General features: G+C 48.9%; 1 protein-coding gene across 1 annotated transcript in view; it reads right to left on the bottom strand.

The window, feature by feature from the left end:
- The window catches only part of LOC134910905 (probable cation-transporting ATPase 13A4), a 350913-nt gene that overhangs the window by 325264 nt on the left and 12040 nt on the right, over positions 1–13609 (bottom strand). The gene's annotated exons all lie outside the window — the stretch shown is intronic.

The following is a 13609-nucleotide window of genomic DNA, read 5'->3' as shown; positions in this document are numbered from 1 at the left end:
GCACCAGGTAGAACCCCCCATACACAGTGCGCCAGGTAGAGCACGTTATACACATTGCACCAGGTACAGCACATTATACACATTGCACCAGGTAGAGCACATTATATGCATTGCACCAGGTAAAGCACGTTATACACATTGCACCAGGTACAGCACATTATACAAATTGCAACAGGTAGAACCCCCTATACACATTGCGTCACCGCCCCAGACCCCCAGTCCAAAAATTTGTTCAAAAACATTACTAGGGGTTCCGTGTGGTGTGATACGGATGGAGGTCCATGGGGGTGACACCATGAGTTACCATACCAGGTGACACCAACCCTAGTGACGCCTCTGTGTACACCTGACTGTGTGCACTGACTGGAGGAGCCAGCAGCCACGGGAAGAGGAGCTGCACTGCTAGTGTAGCAGCGTACAATACTACAGTAGCAGCCAGCCACACAGAGTAACGAAGGTAGTGTTGCCTCAGATCAGAGCCGGCCCTAACCAATATGATGCCCTAGGCAAGATTTTGGCTGGTGCCCCGCCGCTAGTTCTGCAGGAGATGCCTGGCATGAGTCAGCTGGCAGCTCTGCTAATGTAGGGCGCCTTTTGTTTATAAAAATGCATCTTATTTGCATTACCATGTGGCTAGGATAGACAAGCAGCTTCTGCTGATTAAAATGATATGCAGCATGCCTATGTTCTGTGTGTGACTGCGGCTATATCTGCATATGAAATGCTACATTACAGTGATTTCCAGGAATACACTGTAGCGTAGCATTTTGTATGCAGATACAGCCACAGTCGCACACAGAATATAGGCATGTCACATATCATTTTAATCAGCAGAAGCTGCTGGTGCCCCTAAGCATACCAAATGCCCTAGGCAATTGCCTAGTTTGCCTATGCCTAAGGCCGGCTCTGCCTCAGATAATCGAAGGGAGAGGCGGAAGGAGAGAAACTATTACATTAATGTGTGCTGGGGAGGGAGGGGGGTGTCTTAGTAATGTGTGCTGGTGAGGTATGGGGGTGTCTTAATAATGTGTGCAGGGGGGAAGGGGGTGACATATTGATGTGTGCTGGGGAGGGAGTGTCATAATAATATGTGCTGGGGAAAGGGGGTGTCATATTGATGTGTGCTGGGGAGGGGGGTGTCATAATGTGTGCTTGGGGGAGGGGGTGTCATAATAATGTGTGCTGGGGAAAGGGGTTGTCATAATAATGGTGCTGGGGAGGGGCGGTGTCATAATAATGTGTGCTGGGGGGTGTTTTAATAATGCCTGCTGAGGAGGGGGGTAGTGTCATATTAATGCGTGCCGGGGAGTTGGGTAGTGTCATATTAATTTGTGCTGGGGAGGGGGGTAGTGTCATAGTAATGCATGCTGGGGAGGGGGGTAGTGTCAAATTAATGCGTGCTGGGGAGGGGGTAGTGTCATATTAATGCGTGCTGGGGAGGGGGGTAGTGTCATTCATTTGTGCTGGGGAGGGGGTAGTGTTATATTAATGCGTGCTGGGGAGGGGGGTGCCATAATAATGTGTGCTGGGGAGGGGAGGGGGTGTCATAATAATGTGTGCTGGGGAGGGGAGGGGGTGTCATAATAATGTGTGCTGGGGAGGTGGGGTAGTGTCATAGTAATACGTGCTGGGGAGGGGCTTAGTGTCATATTAATGCATGCTAGGGGTGGGGTGTAGTGTGATATTAATGCGTGCTGGGGAGGGGGGGTAGTGTCATATTAATGCGTGCTGGGGAGGGGGGTAGTGTGATAGTAATGCATGCTGGAGAGGGGCTTAGTGTCATATTAATGCATGCTGGGGAGGGGGGTAGTGTCATAGTAATGCATGCTGGGGAGGGGGGTAGTGTCATAGTAATGCATGCTGGGGAGGGGGGTAGTGTCAAATTAATGCGTGCTGGGGAGGGGGTAGTGTCATATTAATGCGTGCTGGGGAGGGGGGTAGTGTCATTCATTTGTGCTGGGGAGGGGGTAGTGTTATATTAATGCGTGCTGGGGAGGGGGGTGTCATAATAATGTGTGCTGGGGAGGGGGTGTCATAATAATGTGTGCTGGGGAGGGGAGGGGGTGTCATAATAATGTGTGCTGGGGAGGTGGGGTAGTGTCATAGTAATACGTGCTGGGGAGGGGCTTAGTGTCATATTAATGCATGCTAGGGGTGGGGTGTAGTGTGATATTAATGCGTGCTGGGGAGGGGGGGTAGTGTCATATTAATGCGTGCTGGGGAGGGGGGTAGTGTGATAGTAATGCATGCTGGAGAGGGGCTTAGTGTCATATTAATGCATGCTGGGGAGGGGGTGTAGTGTGATATTAATGCATGCTGGGGAGGGGGTGTAGTGTGATATTAATGCATGCTGGGGAGGGGGTGTAGTGTGATATTAATGCGTGCTGGGGAGGGGGTTAATGTCATGTTAATGCATGCTGGGGAGGGGTTGTAGTGTCATATTAATGCGTGCTGGGGAAATGGGTTAGTGTCATATTAATGCGTGCTGGGGAGGGGGTTCGTTTCATATTAATATATGCTGGGGAGGGGGTAGTGTCATATTAATGCATGCTGGGGAAGGGGTTAGTGTCATATTAATGCGTGCTGGGGGGGTAGTGTGATATTAATGCATGCTGGGGAGGGGGGTAGTGCCATATTAATGCATGCTGGGGAGGGGGGAAAGTGTCATATTAATGTGTGCTAGGGAGGGGGGGTTGTGCCATATTAATGCGTGCTGCTTCGGGGGGTCACATTAAGGTGTGCTATTGAAAAAACGAAACTGGGTCACTGCGCATAAGTAACAGAAACCTAATGCAGCATCTTTCTATTCCACAGAACCTTCACATTGGTTCCAACAACAATTAACCAATAGAAAAAAAGGAGAAATAGAAATTGCGCAATCATCTCTTACCACACGTTTTCACTTATTTTTAAAATGCATAAAAAAAAATGTAATCACCCTTGTAAATATGTTGTCATTTCCTCAAATTGTCTGTAAGTTCATAGGATATTGCCAATATAGAGAGATCCTTCAATCCCTTATGTTCTGCAATTCATAATGTGACTTCACGTTTCCACAACATATAGTGATTCTCATAAAAGAAAAAGAAAGACAAGCATTGCAGATAACTCAAGGTAATTGGCTCCGGTGTCTGAATATGCTTTGTGTTCCAGCGTGCATTCCACCTATGGCCCTCATTCCGAGTTGTTCGCTCGCTAGCTGCTTTAGCAGCAGTGCAAACGCTAAGCCGCCGCCCTCTGGGAGTGTATCTTAGCTTAGCAGAAGTGCGAACGAAAGGATCGCAGCGCTGCAACAAAAAAAGATTTTGCAGTTTCTAAGTAGCTGCAGACCTACTCCTACCTTGCAATCACTTCATACTATTTAGTTCCTGTTTTGACGTCACAAACACGCCCTGCGTTCGGCCAGCCACGCCTACGTTTTTACAGGCACTCCTGCGTTTTTATCTGGCACGCCTTCGTTTTTACACACACTCCCCGAAAACGGTCAGTTACCACCCAGAAACACCCACTTCCTGTCATTCACTCTGCGGCCAGCAGTGCGACTGAAAAGCGTCGCTAGAGCTTGTGTAAAAGTGCATCGGCTTTTCTGAAAGTACATTGCACGTGCGCAGTGCGCACCATACGCATGCGCAGAAGTGCCGATTTTTTAGCCTGATCGCTGCGCTGCGAACAACGGCAGCTAGCGATCAACTCGGAATGAGGGCCTATGTGCGCATAACCGGAAGTTAAGTCTTTCCAGGTTCCTTATCATACCAATGGAAAGACTTAACTTCCGGTTATGCGCACATAGGTGAAACGCATGCTGAAACGCAAAGCGCATTCAGACACCGGAGCCGATCGGACATGATGCATTTCTTAACACTGTATAATGTTTTAAGTGTGGGCATCTGCTCCTCATTAGAAGGTATAAAACCTTGATCGATGTCACTAGCCACCAGACGCTTCTGAGGAAGAACCGCAAGGTTTGAAACATAGTTACATCGTTTGTGAGGTTGAAAAAAGACATCCGTCCATCGAGTTCAACCTATTTGTGTTCTCCTACTCTGTATTATTTTCATGATTAATTTTATCTGTTGACAAAGTCGGCCGTTGTGTTGTATTTCCTCATTTTATTATAACTATGGTACGTGATCTATCCACCATAACCCTGTATATCCTTATCCATTAGGAATTTAAGCGTGAGTGGCTTCAACACTTACCAACTGAGTTATACTACCCTGAGCTTGGATACCACGTGTGGGTTGCTGGGGTGTCCGGGCTCCTTCTTTTCCTACCGATTACCATCAGGTCCAGTTGGGGTATGATATGAACCATCACCAGTCGGGTGTTTTTTGAATGCTTGTGTATAATATATGAAATGTGAGTGCAATGTACATTAACTTTGTCCAATTACCTTGCGTATCTGCACTGCTGGTCTTTCTTTTCCTGTTGTGGAAACGTGAATTCACCTTATGAATTGCGGAACTCATATGGACATTGAAGGATCTCTCTATATTGGCAATATCCTATGAACTTACAGACAATATGAAGAAATGACAACATATTTAAAAGGAAGATTACATGTTTTTTCTATGCATTTTAATGCATTTTAATAAGTGAAAACGTGTCGTAACAGATTATTGCACAACTTTCTATTTCTACTTTTATTCTATATATTAAGGTGTGCTCTTGTCTCTCTTGTATGATCGCATGGTGTATATGTTCCTGCGAACCATACAAAGTTTGCCGCAGCTAGTCGCTGATGCAATGCGGCTGCTTGCGGGTAGGATGAATGCGGCCACGTGTATTTGTAGGTGGGGGCCGAACACCCTAGCACTGAAGAGATGTGCCGCAGAAATGTAATTGACATGCGCCACCCACCCGCCCAGAAAGACCACACTATCACAGCTCTGAGTACTCTCTCCGAGTTCCGAGCCTCCTCGGTGGGCTGCTCTAAAACAAAGGGATAGCTGCAGCACGCAGACAGTATCCCACGTGTGACAGGCTGCTGCCTTTTCTTAAAGAAGAGAGGAGGCACTACTTATACCCCAAATATATGGTAATCGGCAGTCGGGGGGGATGGCTCTCCGTAGCTTATAGTCTGTATATGAATGTTTAATCCACACTTGAATTTAGAGTATTTTATTTATTCTAATAAAGCTATTTCTCATACGTCCTAGAGGATGCTGGGGTCACATCAAGAACCATGGGGTATAGACGGGATCCACAGGAGACATGGGCACTTTAAGACTTTCAAAGGGGTGTGAACTGGCTCCTCCCTCTATGCCCCTCCTCCAGACTCCAGTTTAGAATCTGTGCCCAGACAGACTGGATGCACACTGAGGAGCTCTACTGAGTTTCTCTGAAAAGACTTTATGTTAGGTTTTTTATTTTCAGGGAGCACTGCTGGCAACAGTCTCCCTGCTTCGTGGGACTTAGGGGAGAGAAGTCAGACCTACTTCTGTGAATTTAAAGGCTCTGCTTCTTTGGCTACAGGACACCATTAGCTCCTGAGGGTCTGATCGCTAGGTACGCCTAGATGCTCGTTCCCAGAGCCCGCCGTCACCCCCCTTGCAGAGCCAGAAGTCAGAAGACAGGTGAGTAGAAGATCAGAAGACTTCAGTGACGGCTTTGAAGTACCGCACAGCGGCCGCGCTGCGCGCCGATCTCCCACACTCAGAGGCACTACAGGGTGCTGGGTGCGGGGGGAGGGGGGGCGCCCTGGGCAGCATTTTAACCTCAAAATGACTGACTGACTGGCAAGAGCGGACATAGTGCCAGGGCACTGTCCGGACCCCCGCCAGTATAAAAAAGTTTTAAAAAAGAGCGGGTCTGAAGCACGCCATTACAGGGGCGGGGCTTAGCCCTCACAGCACACAGCCTGGCGCCATTTTCTCTACACAGGCTGCAGAGACGCTGGTCCTTCCTCACACTACTGTACAAGTAACAGGGTGCAAAATGGGGGGGGGGGGGCACAGTGATTTTGGTGCATTGTATGTAATTTATAAAAGCGCTGCAGGTCTGGGACATTTTCTGTAGTGTTCAGACCGGGTTTTGGGCGCTGGGGTGTGAGCTGGCAATATCTCCATCTGTGTCTCTCTGACAGGCTTTACTGTGGGTCTGTCCCCTATAGGCCCAGTGTATCTGCGTGTGGTGGGTGCAGGTGTGTCGGCATGTCTAAGGTGAAGTTCTCTTCCCAGGAGGAGATTATGTTAGGGACACAAACGGCTGTGGGAGTGACACTGTCGGCACTGCCGACACCTGATTGGGTGAATGTTTTGAGTGCTTTGAATGCAAATGTGGCTCTGATAAATAAAAGATTTGATAAATCTGAGTCTCAGAACCAGGCTTGGAAGAAATCCGTAGAGGATGTATTGTTGCAAGTCCAGACCCCCTCGGGGTCACAAAAACTTTCATTTGCCCAGCTGACAGACATGGATACCGACACGGACACTGACTCAAGTGTTGACTATAGTGATGCCAGATTAGATCCAAAACTGGCAAAGAGCATTCAGTACATGATTGTGGCTATGAAAGATGTATTACATATCACTGAGGACCCTACTGTTCCTAATACTAGGGTCTGTATGTTTAAAGGAAAGAAACCTGTGGTAACGTTTCCTCCCTCTCATGAACTGAACACGCTTTGTGAAAAAGGTTGGGAAAGTCCTGAAAAAAAGTTTCAGATTTCCAAAAGGATTGTAGTGGCGTATCCGTTTCTCTCTGGGGATAGGGAAAAATGGGAGTCACCCCCCATTGTGGAAAAAGCTCTGTCACGGCTGTCCAAAAAAGTAGCTCTCCCGTTCCCTGACACGGCAGCCCTAAAGGATCCTGCGGATCGTAGACAGGAAAATACATTGAAATCCATTTATGTCACCACGGGTACGCTACTCAGACCAGCCATTGCATCTGCGTGGGTGAGTAGCGCTATCGAAAAATGGGCAGATAACCTGTCATCTGAAATGGATACCCTAGATAGGGATAGCATTCTTTTGACGCTAGGTCATATCTACCTTAAGGAAGCTGCGAGAGATATTGGCTTCTTGGGTTCACGGGCCAATGCCATGGCAGTCTCAGCTAGGAGAGCATTGTGGATTCATCAATGGAATGCTGATGCTGACTCTAAGAAAGCTATGGAGTCTCTACCATATAAGGGTGGTGTGTTGTTTGGTGACAGCCTCGCTGATTTGGTATCTACGGCTACCGTAGGTAAGTCGTAATTTTTACCTTATGTGCCTGCACAACAAAAGAAAGCACACCACTATCAGATGCAGTCCTTTCGGCCCAATAAATACAGAAGGGGCCGAGGGTCTCCTTCCTTGCTACGAGAGGAAAGGGAAAAGGTAAACGAGCACCGGCCGTGGCCGGTTCCCAGGAGCAGAAGTCCTCCCCAGCTTCTGCCAAGTCCACCGCATGATGCTGGGGCTCCTCTGCGGGAGTTCGCACCGGTGGGGGCATGTCTCAGGCTCTTCAGTCAGTTCTGGGCTCGTTCAGCCCTGGACCCATGGGTTTTAAAAATAGTGTCCCAAGGATACAAACTGGAGTTTCAAGACGTCCCCCCTCACCGATTTTTCAAATCAGCCTTACCAGCTTCTCTTCCAGACAGGGAGGTGGTATGCGCCGCAATACAAAAATTGTGTCACAATCAAGTCATTGTCAGGGTTCCCCCGTCACAACAGGGAGAAGGCTTTTATTTGAGCCTGTTCGTGGTCCTGAAGCCAGATGGCTCAGTCAGACCAATCCTGAACCTCAAATCCCTCAATTTCTAAAAAAAATTCAAATTCAAGATGGAATCTCTCCGGGCAGTGATCTCCAGTCTGGAGGAGGGGGATTTTATGGTGTCGGTAGACATAAAGGATGCCTACTTGCATGTTCCAATTTATCCCCCACATCAGGCTTACCTGAGGTTTGCAGTTCGGGATTGTCATTACCAATTTCAGACGTTGCCGTTTGGTCTGTCCACGGCTCCGAGGGTTTTCACCAAAGTAATGGCCGAAATGATGGTTCTCCTATGCAAGCAAGGAGTCATGATTATCCCATACTTGGACGATCTCCTGATAAAGGCGAGATCCAGGGACCAATTGATGCAGAACATTACACTCTCCCTGACAATTCTGCAGCAACATGGTTGGCTCCTAAACTTGCCAAAATCACAGTTAATTCCAACGAGACGGCTGTCGTTTTTGGGAATGATTCTGGCCACAGAATTACAAAGAGTTTTTCTTCCAGTGGAAAAGGCTCTGGAAATTCAGAACCTGGTCAAACAAATGCTGAAAACAACAAGAGTATCGATCCATCAATGCACTCGGTTGCTGGGGAAGATGGTGGCAGCCTACGAGGCCATTCAGTTTGGCAGATTCCATGCCAGAGTGTTTCAGTGGGACCTGTTGGACAAGTGGTCCGGGTCCCATCTGCACATGCACCGAAGGATAACCTTCCAAGACCAGAATCTCACTCCTGTGGTGGCTGCACAGCTCTCACCTCCTAGAGGGACGCAGGTTCGGGATTCAGGACTGGATCTTAGTGACCAAAGATGCGAGTCTCCGAGGCTGGGGAGCAGTCACGCAGGGGGAAAGCTTCCAGGGAAGATGGTCAAGCCAGGAGATGTGTCTACACATAAACGTTCTGGAGTTAAGAGCCATTCACAATGGCCTTCTGCAAGCGGAACATCTACTTCGCAATCGGCCCGTCTTGATTCAGTCGGACAACAAAACAGCAGTAGCGTACATAAACCGCCAGGGCGGAACAAAGAGCAGAGCAGCGATGGCAGAGGCCACAAAGGTGCTCCGTTGGGCGGAAAGGTATACAAGTGCTCTGTCAGCGATCTTCATTCCAGGAGTGGACAACTGGGAAGCAGACTTCCTCAGCAGACACGATCTCCATCCAGGAGAGTGGGGTCTTCATCAAGAGGTCTTTGCAGAAGTGACAAGTCTTTGGGGAATTCCTCAAATAGACATCATGGTGTCTCACCTCAACAAGAAACTTCAGAGATATTGTTCCAGGTCGAGAGACCCTCAAGCAATAGCAGTGGACGCTCTGGTGACACCGTGGATGTTTCAGTCAGTGTACGTGTTTCCTCCGCTTCCACTCATTCCAAAAAAGATAAAGATCATAAGAAGAACAAAGGTTCAAGCGATCCTCATTGTTCCGGACTGGCCAAGAAGGGCTTGGTATCCAGATCTTCAGGAATTACTCATAGGAGATCCCTGGCCTCTTCCTCTGAGGGAGGATCTGTTACAGCAGGGGCCGTGCGTGTTCCAAGACTTACCGCAACTTCGTTTGACGGCTTGGAGGTTGAACGCCGGATCCTAGCCCGAAAGGGAATTCCCAAGGAAGTCATCCCCACTCTTATTCAGGCCGGGAAAGGAGTAACGTTTACACATTACCACCGTATTTGGAGAAAATACGTGTATTGGTGTGAATCCAAGAAGGCTCTTACGGAAGAATTTCAGTTAGGACGTTTTCTCCATTTTCTACAAGCCGGTGTGCATGCGGGCCTAAAGTTGGGCTCTATTAAAGTTCAAATTTCAGCTTTATCGTTTTTTTTCCAAAAACAATTGGCCTCCCTTCCAGAAGTTCAGACCTTCGTTAAAGGCGTGTTGCACATCCAACCTCCCTTTGTGCCCCCTGTGGCACCATGGGATCTTAACGTGGTGTTGCAATTCCTTCAATCTCATAGGTTTGAACCTTTACAGAAGGTAGAGTTGAAATTCCTTACTTGGAAAGTGGTCATACTGTTGGCCTTGGCATCCGCAAGGCGGGTGTCTGAATTGGCGGCCTTGTCTCACAAGACCCCTTATTTTATCTTCCATGAAGATAGAGCAGAATTGAGGACTCGTCAGCAGTTTCTGCCAAAAGTGATTTAGTCGTTCCACTTGAACCAACCTATTGTGTTGCCAGTGGCCACTGACGCCTTGCTGGAATCAAAGTTTCTCGATGTAGTAAGAGCTTTGAAAATTTATGTCGCCAGAACGGCTCAGTTTAAGAAATCAGAGGCTCTGTTTGTCCTGTATGCTCACAATAAAATTGGGGCTCCTGCTTCCAAGCAGACTATTGTGCGCTGGATCTGTCATACAATTCAGCAGGCTCATTTTACGGCTGGATTGCTGTTACCGAAATCGGTGAAGGCCCATTCTACCACAAAGGTGGGCTCGTCCTGGGCGGCTGCCCGGGGGGTCTCGGCATTACAACTTTGCCGAGCGGCTACTTGGTCGGGTTCAAACACCTTTGCTAAGTTCTACAAGTTTGATACCCTGGCTAGTGAGGACCTCATGTTTGGTCAGTCGGTGCTGCAGAGTCATCCGCACTCTCCCGCCCGTTCAAGAGCTTTGGTATAACCCCATGGTTCTTGATGTGACCCCAGCATCCTCTAGGACATATGAGAAAATAGGATTTTAATACCTACTGGTAAATCCTTTTCTCTTAGTCCGTAGGGGATGCTGGGCGCTCGTCCCAATGCGTACTGTATCTCCAGTTATTAGTTATGGTTACACACATGTTGTGTTACGTTTATAGTCAGCCTGTTGCTGATAATGTTCATGCCGTTGACTTGCGTTGTGTTAAATGCCATGTTGTACGGCGTGCTTGAGGTGTGAGCTGGTATGTATCTCACCTTAGTTTAACAATAAATCCTTTTCCTCGAAATGTCCGTCTCACTGGGCACAGTTCCTATAACTGGAGTCTGGAGGAGGGGCATAGAGGGAGGAGCCAGTTCATACCCCTTTGAAAGTTTTAAAGTGCCCATGTCTCCTGTGGATCCCGTCTATACCCCATGGTTCTTGATGTGACCCCAGCATCCTCTACGGACTAAGAGAAAAGGATTTACGGGTAGGTATTAAAATCCTATTTTTTTTAGGACCCCTTCGCACACCCTCCATGTAACTCCCCCCTCAGTGCTCCTGCCTTCACCCTCCCTTTAACACACCATCAGTGTCCATGCCCTCACCCTCCCTGTAACTCCCCGTCAGCGTCCCTGCCCTCACCCTCCATGTAACTCCCCGTCAGTGTCCCTGCCCTCACCCTCCATGTAGCTCCCCCCTCAGTGTGCACTCACCCTCCTTCTAACTCCCCCCTCAGCATCCTTACTTTCACCCTCCCTCTAACTCCCCTCTCAGCGTCCCAGCCCTCGCCCTCCCTGTAACTCCCCACGCAGTGCCCCTGTCCTCACCCTCCCTGTAGCTCCCCCCTCAGTGTGCCCTCACCCTCCCTCTAACTCCGCGTCCCAGCACTTACCCTCCCTCTAACTCTGCTGTTAGCATCCATGCCCTCACCGTCCCTGTATCTCCACCTTCAGTGCCCCTCACACTCATTCTAACTCCCTGTCAGCATCCATGCCTTCACCTTCACTCTAACTTGCCCCTCCATGCCCCTGCCCTCACCCTCACTGTAACTCCCCCCTCAGTGTGCACTCACCCTCCCTCTAACTCCCCCCTCAGCGTCCCAGCCCTCACCCTCCCTGTAGCTTTCCCCCCAGTGCTCCTGTCCTCACTCTCCCTGTAGCTCCCCCCCTTCACTGCCCCTGCCTTCACCCTCCATGTAGCCCCCCCCTCAGTGTGCACTCACCCTCTTTCTAACTCCCCCCTCAGCATCCCTACTGTCACCCTCCCTGTAACTCCCCCTCAGGGTCCCAGCCCTTACCCTCCCTCTAACTCCTCTGTCAGCATCCCTGCCCTCACCCTCCCTCTAACTCCACCCTCAGTGCCCCTGCTCTCACCCTCCCTGTAACTCCCCCCTCAGTGCTCCTCACACTCCTTCTAGCTACCTGGCAGCATCCATGCCCTCACCCTCCCTGTAACTCCCCTTCAGCATCCCTGCCCTCACCCACCCTGTAACTCCCACGGCCACTACTATCAGTCACCTCAGCGCCAGCAATGCACTGGTCACTGCTAGTGCTTGATCTACTCTCCCTGCTACATGGGGCACATGGTGGGAAACTAGAGTGACATGGGAGAGCTGAAGTGACATCATACAATCAGACATTCTGGTCTCTAATTACAGATGTAGCCACGCTCATCGTTGCCGCGATGCATATGCATGGGCATATGCATTGTGGCTAACTGCAGCAAACGCCGTGCTCCAACTAGTCACACCATTGAAGTCTATGGCGTGTATGCCATAGATGCAGGCACACTAGCCACGCCATCAGTGTCGTGATGATAAGCGTGGTTACATCTGTACATGAGGCAGCCCAAAAAATAGTATGCTTTTCTGGGTGTGGGGATTTAGTGTGGATCTGGCCTTCTCAATGTATTTCATGTGTATCTGGCCTTTAGCGATTCAGCAATTTAGGGGCGCCAAAATGAGATTATATCTTGCCCCCCAACTTAAAAACGTTCTGATGCCCCTGGGCATGACAATAGAAAATATTTTTTTAGATATCTTAGTGATGAAGAAAGTTCCAGCATTACTTGGGTCATAGATGTTGTATTAAGTCACAAAGTATACAGTATATATTACATATTTTTGTTCTAGACCTGCTCCAGAACCAAGTTGCAAATTCTTACGCATTTCAGTTGCATCTCCCCTTATGAATCAAGTTGCCTAAATGAGCTGCAATAGGGTGTTCTCATGTAGGCAAAGAGAGTATGTAGACATAGGGCCGTCTTAACAGCAGTGTAGGCCCCTGGGCACAGCAATGCACTGGGCCCCCTACCCATCCTCCAGTGGTAGGGGTGGGGGGTGCTATCAGCAGCAGCTTTGATGTCCCGCGGGCAGTAGGGGTGTTCTATCTTCCGCTCAGCATGTAGGACCTGGAGCAGTAATTTCTGCTCATTACTCTTTTACTTCACAGATGGGGCTAAACTGTAGAGGGGGTATTGAGCTGAATGAAGAAGCCCTGGTACATGACTTCCAGGGTGGTAGGGGGTGTTTAATATGTAGGGGAGGGATGGATAGTGGAGTGGGCTTAATATTTATCATTTTCCGGTGGGAGGGCAGCTTGCTTGACTGCAGATATCTCAAGTTCCTGAAAATATTCTTCTTAGCTTTAATGGGATAAAAAACTAGAGAGTCCCAACTTTCAGAAGGTTCTAGTGACTTGGGGATCAGAGTTCAGGAGCCAGAGCAATTCACCAATGAAAATCTAAAACGGCATATTAGGCATGTGGAGCTGGAGCAGGGATCAGCTGCTGGAAGGCTGATATCTTTGGTTATGGGCATAGTAGAGACAAGCTGCCAGTGTCCACCAAAAGGGGAGAGTCACAGCTTTAGGATTATACACTCAGAAAAACTTTAAGTCAGACAAAACTCGAGATATCTGGCTGGGAAGAGCAATTAACAGGCTTGAATGGGGACCACTGCTTTCAAGCCGGACATCTGGAAAGTTGGGGGGCCCTCAGCTATCAGCCTAGGGCCCTTAAATTCCTGGGGCCCTTGGGCAAGAGCCTATTGAGCCCATATGAAAAGACGGCCCTGTGTAGACAGAATTGCGCTCTCCACAGAGATGGATGAAAGTGATAATGTGCCTGGTTTCAGACCTATAATTTGCATCAAGAATTGGCTGGCAAAGGTGTTCCCTGATGAGGATGCCAGTTAGCAAACTAAGCACATGAATAGGGGCAGCGCCCCGCAAAGATATGCACCGCCCCGCATATGGGAAAATATATATGCAATGCAATTATGGCTGACTTAC

Source organism: Pseudophryne corroboree, chromosome 4 (genome assembly GCF_028390025.1).
Source record: "Pseudophryne corroboree isolate aPseCor3 chromosome 4, aPseCor3.hap2, whole genome shotgun sequence".
Taxonomy (NCBI): domain Eukaryota; kingdom Metazoa; phylum Chordata; class Amphibia; order Anura; family Myobatrachidae; genus Pseudophryne; species Pseudophryne corroboree.
This window is presented reverse-complemented; position numbering and strand designations above follow the sequence as displayed.